The 8,858-nt window shown below is 35.8% G+C and overlaps 1 non-coding gene across 1 annotated transcript; it reads left to right on the top strand.

Moving 5' to 3' along the window:
* Positions 1 to 1,062: 1,062 nt before the first annotated feature.
* Positions 1,063 to 1,134, top strand: Trnah-gug (transfer RNA histidin (anticodon GUG)). Its single transcript has one exon. It is a non-coding gene; the product is annotated as a tRNA-His (tRNA).
* The last annotated feature ends 7,724 nt before the right edge of the window (positions 1,135 to 8,858 follow it).

The following is an 8,858-nucleotide window of genomic DNA, read 5'->3' as shown; positions in this document are numbered from 1 at the left end:
TTAATATCTCAGTAATAGACAGTATCGCCACAAAAGGATGCAATGTTTGATCAAGGTTGCGCATCCGTCTCAGTCTGAGACAGATTCAACCTATAAATATGTTAACATCAAATCTGAGCCGCCGACAACCCTCAAAAACATGAAATGTGAAACACACATATACCTTGCAAAATTGTACATCAAATTTGAAATTCACCTAAACAAAAGAATACAGCCAAATCTGAGAGAGACATCCAACCCACAAGAATACGCAGTACAAAATCTGGAACACATCCAACCAAAAGAATATAACATCATATCAGGCACACAAATCTATCACACAACATTGCTGCATAGAAACAGTGGGAGATTCAATTCGCAACAATACAAGGTCAAATCAGAAATAGGTTCAATTCACAAGATCGCAGGGTCAAATTTGATACAGACCTAACTTACAAGAATGCTGTGTCAAATCAGCAGCATCAAATCTGAGACAGACTCTGAAAAGAAAATGTAAGGTCAAATTTAAGAGGCTCAACTGGCATTATTCCAGTCTCATAACTGACACACATCCAAACCCATATAATACAAAATTAAATCAGAGACATAATCATCTCACAAGAAATTATCTTTTACGCTGAGACACTCGTCCAATGCACAAAAATCCAGCAATAAAACATAACAACCAAACAGCTAACACGAACGCAATGTCAAATCTGAGATGCACATTTAGCCCACAACAGGTGCATTAAATTTTAAGGCAAACGTTCAGTCACAGATGAAACACTGAATCTGAGACACACCCAACCCACAAGAATGGAATGCCACATCTATGACACCCACCCTCGTCAATACATCATCAAATCTGAGGCACATAAACCCACTACAGCGAAGCGTCAAGCCCGAGACGCATCCAACCCACAAAAAAGCTGTGTGAAATTCCTAGCGAGTCTCCGCCAATCCGGAGTCACTCGAGTGTCAGCAATGTCTCCCGGGAAGGAGAAAAGACCGCTGGCGCCTGACGAAGAAATTTCACTTTTATTTAGCCACAGAATGTTTCTCTTACGTTGTGTCTCTCGCGGTGCCGTGATCGTATAGTGGTTAGTACATTGCGTTGTGGCCGCAATAACCCAGGTTCGAATCCTGGTCACGGCAAAGAGGTTGAAGTTTTAGATTAATCGGGTAATTCACGGGAAACCTTAGAATGTGTAAACAGGGTACAATTAGTAAATAAACTTTCATATTTTTTCTTGAGAATTTCAGATTCTGATTTCTTTCGCGTCGATTTTAGTTTCTATGTTTTCTACGCAGATCTAGATCATGAAATTTCACAATTAAAGAATTAGTAGAACAAATAAGGAGCTTAAATGGAAAGGTTAGCCCAGAATGATACAAGATATCCGTGTCTTTTATTCTCTACATTAATCTGTTATCGCAAACTAAAGTCAATTTTCGTTGGGTAATGCAAGTGGCAGATATCCATCTAGTAAACTAATTTTAATCCTTTTTATAAGAACAGGTATTTGATAATGGCCATTCCTTTACTAACAATAATTTCATCGCATCATCGCTTAAAGTCGTTCTGGCAGTTAGTGCTCATTCCACTACAATTTTCAAAAGCATTGAAGACAGAAAATTATAATAAATTTGAATAAATCTCTACATAACGGTCTCGATGACCATTTTCATTGCGACGCCTGATTACAAGCGCGCACATATACGCAAAAGATGCTCTTCTTATGGAGGAACGAAGCAGCATTCCCAGACTAACGGGAAAATCTAAAAATATGACAGCAACTCTCTATACTATTAGGAAAATGTCTCCTTACGAAATCTCGAGTGTTACACATCGAATCCACCCATCTGAATGAAGAAGCTATTATGACACTCTCCGTCCACGAGAATGAAGTTAACAAAATATCCAAAGTCAAGTTAGAGTTTTCGGAGATGCAATGTTTGCAAGTCACCTAGAACTTCGGAACAGAGATGTTGTGAGATTTCAAATGATACTTAATGAGGTGACAATTCTAGTGAGATCATTTAAGGACTTTCAGTTCTTTTATGTCTTATGCATCTTCCACTTATACAAATTCGAATTTTTCCAATACATATATATACGTATATATATATATATATATATATATATATATATATATATATATATATATATATATATATACTCTCTCTCTCTCCTCTCTCTCTCTCTCTCTCTCTCTCTCTCTCTCTCTCTCTATATATATATATATATATATATATATATATATATATATAGAGAGAGAGAGAGAAGAGAGAGAGACGAGAGAGATGAGAGAGAGAGAGGTGATGGGGGGGGGGGGGGGGGGGGGGGGGGGGGGGGGAGCACGGTATCAATTAAATGATCATGCGATTTTAGGACTCCGAATAATACGGATAATACTCTGAAACGAAGAACTTGTATAACGCAACCTTAATCAGCACTTGACATCGTCAAGGCTTAATTTGCTTTCCTCTTTTGTAGAATAAAAACCACACTTTGATGTGACAATTAACTGAAAAATGGTCCTAATGAATTTCTCTGAATTCTCACCAATTATTTTATCTTCATATGTCTGAACTATTTTGACAGTTCCATGAAATTAATCAGGTCAGGTTATAATCCTGTGCGTAAAAATAGAACAGCTGATCGTTTTTATAAGCTGTATAATATGTACGGAAGAATAGATCTGGCCATTATGTGGAAGGGTTACAGTCAATAAGATGCCAGAAACCTTCTGCACCATTGCGTCTGAAGGATAAAAGGTGTATGCCATGTAGTTCAGGGTGTCCATAAAGTCCCAGTACCATACTGAGCAATAAATATTTGTAATGGTACTGGGACTTTATGGACAACCTGTATATCAAAATATATGTATATACACATTTATATATCTAATCATTTATTTATTTATATAATATTAGCGGAAGTTTTTGGCATAAGGGATTCAACTTGTCTTGTTTCTACACTGAAAACAAGCCGTACTATTGAAAATGGCTGAATGGCGGTAGATACAGAAACATCAATCTTTGAGGTTATTTTTACAATGTCGAAATATACAAGATTCATCGATTCTAAAATCTTAAGCTATAACACCTAATTTCTAATAGAAATTTATCAATTATCGAAACGATTTTTCTTTGTTTGACCATATCTGAACATCAGTGATGTTTCTAATGGTTTACTGTAAGTCATGAAGTGCGTTAGTCAATGGTGCTTTTAATCTATAGGCTTTTTGCCATACTCACGACTATTAGCTAATTATTAGGTGTTCCGCTGAATGCGATTTGAGGCACAGAATCCGATGGAGTGGCCAATTATCTTCCCACGGGAAGAACCGGTGCTTTTTAACGAAACGCATGTTGTGTAACTTTTCAGGCTTCCTGTTTTATCTAAAGAAGTTTAAAAATATCAAAATTTAAATTAAGTTTTTTTGAAGATAAAATGTAAGTCATCTCGATTTCAAAATAGAGAGGTTGAGTAGCGAGAGATTTCACCTGAGACTTAATGAGACAATATTTCACCTGACACTCAATGAGACAATATTTCGCTTGACATTTAAAGAGACAATATTTCACCTGACACTTAACGAGACAATATTTCACCTGACACTTAACGAGACAATATTCCACCTGACACTGAATGAGACAATATTTCGCCTGACATTTAAAGAGACAATATTCACCTGACACTTAACGAGACAATAGTTCACCTAACACTTAACGAGACAATATTTCACCTGACACTGAATGAGACAATATTTCGCCTGACACTGAATGGGGCAATATTTCACCTAACACTTAACGAGACAATATTTCACCTGACACTTAGACACCTCAAAAGCCATGAGTTCGTTTAACGTCTTCAGTTCCTTGATGTCGTCTGCCTCACTCATAGTGCAGCCACATTTGTTTGCTTAGCAATGCCGTTTAGGTAGTGATATAGCCATTTCACACCGATAGTTGTAAAAGCATGTATACCCGAGGCGACTACTGGTCTCCACTGATCTTGCTCAGGAAGTCTAGTCAAAAGCCTCAGGGTGATGCTCATTAATTTGGATGCGTACCATAACAATCATTTCATCTATTTTCTCCGCAAACATTATAACAGAAGGATTAAAATATAATATTGAATACCGTCCAAAAGGCCATGCGCTGGGACCCATGAGGTCAATCAACGCTGAAAAGGAAACTGAGAGTAGAAATGTTTGCAAGGTGTAACAAAAGGAAAACCTCAAAGCAGTTGCACTACGAAACAATTGTTAGGTGAGGATAGATAGCAAGATAACAGAAGGAAAATATGAATGGAGGTACAGTAAAAGGAATGAAAGCAGTTGCAGCTAGGGGCCGAAGGGACGCTACAAAGAACCTTACGTAATGCCACAGTGCACCGCATGAGGCTCACCGATGGCACGCCACTAACCCCCTACGGGATATATTAAACGAAGCCATTCGTTTACTTAATTAGAACAGCCACAGCTAACCAGAAGATTCTCATCATAAGGGATACTGATACTGTGGTTCTCAATACCTATGAGTGAAATGTCGCATTATACAAAGAACCTTTATCCTACTCTCATGATTCATGGGGATATTACTCTCCCGCCTTAAGCAAGCACACAAAGGCTTATAATAGTCCTGCTGTGCTTCAAGGAACTAATTCAAAGGGATATATGAAGTTCAGGATTATAGGTTCGTCTGTCTGTTAGGTGTAACTGTCATGGCCTTTGTCGCTTACACTGAATTATTTCAAGTATCCTAAAATAGGATTTAGATATTTACACACCTATTAATCTGCAACACACATTCGTCCCTTCAGTTCGCAAACCCCAGTTTGTTACTGTTTGATAGAATCTATGCACTCGTTATAGGGTTAAATTTTTAAGTAGCATAGTTTGTGTCAGGTGATTTTCTGAATTAAATATTTATTCTTGGCAGTTAGTTATCTGTTCTTATGATTAGTAGGTTTCGTATTCTAATATTCCGTAAGTTTTTATTGGTTCTCAGTCATATCAAGATACAGTCTTTCAGTACATACCCACATACATACATATATAAATAAATAAATATGTATATATATATATATATATATATATATATATATATATATATATATATATATATATATATATATATATATTCAATAAGTCAGAAAAGAAAGCAGCCCTGATAGTAAAAATCATGGAAGAAACAAATGATTTGAAGTAAGAAATAAAGCTGCACTGAAAACATAATACAGTAATACATAAGAGAACATGGATATGTCTAACAGCTGTCGACTTTCAAGGAAAAAGTTACAATAATAATAATAATAATAATAATAATAATAATAATAATAATAATAATAATAATAATAGTATAGAAAAACAAAAACATATAAGAACAGTTGAAGTTGACATTGTGAAAAAAAGGAAAAAATAGAAGAAGAAAGAAACGGGTCTCGTAATTCAGAAACACAAGTTTTGTTTTGCCAGATGACCGTCAACTTCAATTTTCTAATTGCTTCAATGCACTAGCAGATGTTTTTGATTAACGTGTTTCTGCCGTTTCCAGGTCAAAGGATCAGACTGAATAAATTCCACCTGGTGACGAATTACATGTTGACTATACTCGTTTTTTTTTTCCATCTGTCCACCAGCCTTTGGTACTCGATCATGGTAACACTGCGTCCCTGGCTTTTAAATAGTTACATTATGTGTAAGTTTTAGAAAAGGATACCTGGATGCACATTTGCAACTGAAAAGTATTTTAATAATTTACTGTATGCGAATTACACCGTTAATATTCTATTAAAACATTTTCAGTTGCAAATGTACGCCCAGATATCCTTTTATTTACCTAAAACTTACACATAGCGTAACTATCTAAAGCCCGGGACGCATTGTTACAATTTGGGAGCACCATAGGCGGGTGGACAGATGGAAAAAAACCGAGTATAGACTGTTCTCTATGAACATTACCGAAGCGGATATGTGCTTGTTATAATTATAAGAAAGTCTCAGTGGACTACACCATGACGTCGAATGGTTTTCGCTTACTCGGGGAGTAAGCTTACAAACTACTTTCTTCTTGTTGTTTTTGTTCTTGCAGTTGTTGTTCTTGTTGGGGGTGGGGGAGAGGGTGGGAAAGGCCTATGGGAAAGCCTAAAAATGTCTAAAAAAAGGTGTTTCGCATCGAGTTGAAGACACAGGAATTTTAGGATAGGATATTTATGACTTATTATTGGAATGAAAATGTAAGAAATAAATAATGTGCATGTTAAACAGTACAGAACTATTATCTCTTATAAAATACCGCCTATTCATTTTAATTTTCGTTGGTGAAACAACGTGCTATTTGACTGTAGATTTAGGCCCGCGCCCTGAGTAAGCTCGAGGTCTGATCACGCCTTGTTCAGGGAGCATCTATGAAATGCCACAGTATATCTTACAAACTAACCAGGGTTAAGATAGAGGGATTGGTGCTAGAACGAAGGTATATCAGTGGTAGTAATTGAGGCAGTTAGTTAAAATGTATCTAGACTTTTGTTTTGCGCTAATAAAGTAATTTTGTCTGTTTGAGCATTAAAATGAAACGCTTTGCTCTAAAACTCCAATATCATTTATACGAATGTTTCCCGAGATGCAGGTTACTGGAAAATGATTTAAGAAATGGAGAGAAAGTGGTAATTTCGTATGTTAACGCAAAAGGTCAGTTCCAGCGACCTTACTTGAGAATACGCACCAAACACATAGGTACGATAAGCATGAATCAAACGTGTACGTATGCGTATATTCTTACAAATCTGATGTTTATATAACGCACTCTTTAAATGTCCCAATTCAGTCACCGCTGGAGAGTTCATGCTTTTTAGCGTGGTCTTAAAAAAACATTTTCTTTTCCTTAACAGTTGCCATTTCAACAAGGAAATTGACCCCGGATGCGTACAACATTCAAATTCATCAAGAGTATTGAGTACTTGCGTCGTTTTGTTAGTTTGTCAACCGACTTTAATAAAAGTATCCTTAATCACTTAGATGAAAATAAATGAGAAAACAAAATGACAAACGTTATTAATCTTTCAGTTGTCCTTCAGAACAAGTAACATTTGCATTGTACGGTGACAATGTTCTTATTTGCAACTTTTTTTAACGAGTGCAACATGAACGAGTCTCAGTGAACTTTGTAATAGATGATATTGATAAATAAAAGACAATATATAACGACGATCAATGAATAATTAGTTTCAGACAAGGCCATATGTCAACATTACCTTGTTTTACAATTCTCGTACCTTTGCGACTAGATTTCCTTGTATAATTAGTGTTTTCCTTGCTCTTAAATTTATCCCCGCCGCCCCCCCCAAAAAAAATCTTTTGTTATTTATTTTCATGCATTGCTCTTCCTGCTTGATATTAACCCCGCTGACCTATAAACTTATATATTCTAAAGATCAATACCAGTTACCTTTGAAAGTCTATCGAAAGACAACTAATGGATAAAAAATATGATGAAATATACACAAATAAGCTTTTGTTTACATATCTCACTGACTTCTTATATATATATATATATATATATATATATTATATATATATATATATATATATATATATATATATATATACGTGTTGATATGTGTGACAGCGTGATATAAGTAAATTGAGACAAAATCCACCATGGAAAGTGATACAATATAGTATTGCTGCTAGGCCTTGCGACTTCTCGTCCTTTACTAAGCAGGCTGATATAAATATGAAAATAAGTTTAAATAAGTTTCGTATAAATGACAGACTGTTATTACAAAGGAAAATATGTACCTAGAATCCTTTAGAATCCTTATCTGTCATTTATACGCGCTTTCTTTGTAAACTTATTTTCATATTTTTATCAGTGTGATTAGTAAAGGACGAGAAGTCGAAAGTCCTCAGAGCGGTACTTCATTGCTTCAAGTTCCTTCGTAGATTTCCTTTATTTATATATTCTTCGCGTCCCATATTTTTGTGCTTCAGTTATAGTACATCTACATATGTACATATAAATACTGACAAAATTAAGGTTAAGTACTAGAAACTGACGAGAAAACTAAAAATTTCTATACAGAAAATGCAAAGCGAAGGTTGGTGAAAAATTCTATCTCAGAATGAAAGATGCAATGAAAAGATACTATCTTAGAATGCAGTCCCGGTCAAATATATCACAAGGGTTGGTTAAGGTTGAAAATACTCGTGGGAATGTCCGTTGAGGACATGAGGGTAAAGGGAAATTAAAATATGAAAAGACACTAGAAGTTAATGGGATTACAAGTGGGAGAAAGTAGAACAGTTACGATAGTAAGAGAGTGGCTGACGGGGGTTTGGCGGGTATCTCTGGTTAAGGGAAAGGTTCCAAGGAATGGGTGAAAGAAGATTGTAAGTAAAGGGAAAAGAGCTGTCAGTGGTGACTACAGATCTAAAATACGAGCATAATGGAATCGATATAGAGGCGATCATCAGTATGCAGAGTAAAATGTTGGAATATGTATTGTAGACGAGTCAGTTTGGGGTAAAAGTGGCTCTGAGACAAGAGTGAATCATTGTAGCTGTTCTATAACTCCAGAAATTCCTTAAAGAGGCCAAAATGATCAGGTTGGTAGATTAAAATATACATTGGAGACAGTGGAGGGAAACCGCTGGCAAAAAAATGAAAGTCTAAATCGTTTTACTGCTGATTGCATCTCTTTCATTCGAGCAAACTTGTCTTGGACTGTGACCAGTATTCGACGACGCTATTACATCCAGTGTCTAGACCTTGCATAGTGTAATGACCCCGATTTTGTTGCTGACGGTACCTTAACACATATAGCTCTTTCTAACTAAATCTTATCTCTATCTTAAAACATGGTCTAC

This window comes from Macrobrachium nipponense, chromosome 8 (genome assembly GCF_015104395.2).
Source record: "Macrobrachium nipponense isolate FS-2020 chromosome 8, ASM1510439v2, whole genome shotgun sequence".
Taxonomy (NCBI): Eukaryota; Metazoa; Arthropoda; class Malacostraca; order Decapoda; family Palaemonidae; genus Macrobrachium; species Macrobrachium nipponense.
Note: the sequence above shows the minus strand (reverse complement) of the source record. Positions and strands in the feature narration are given on the sequence as shown.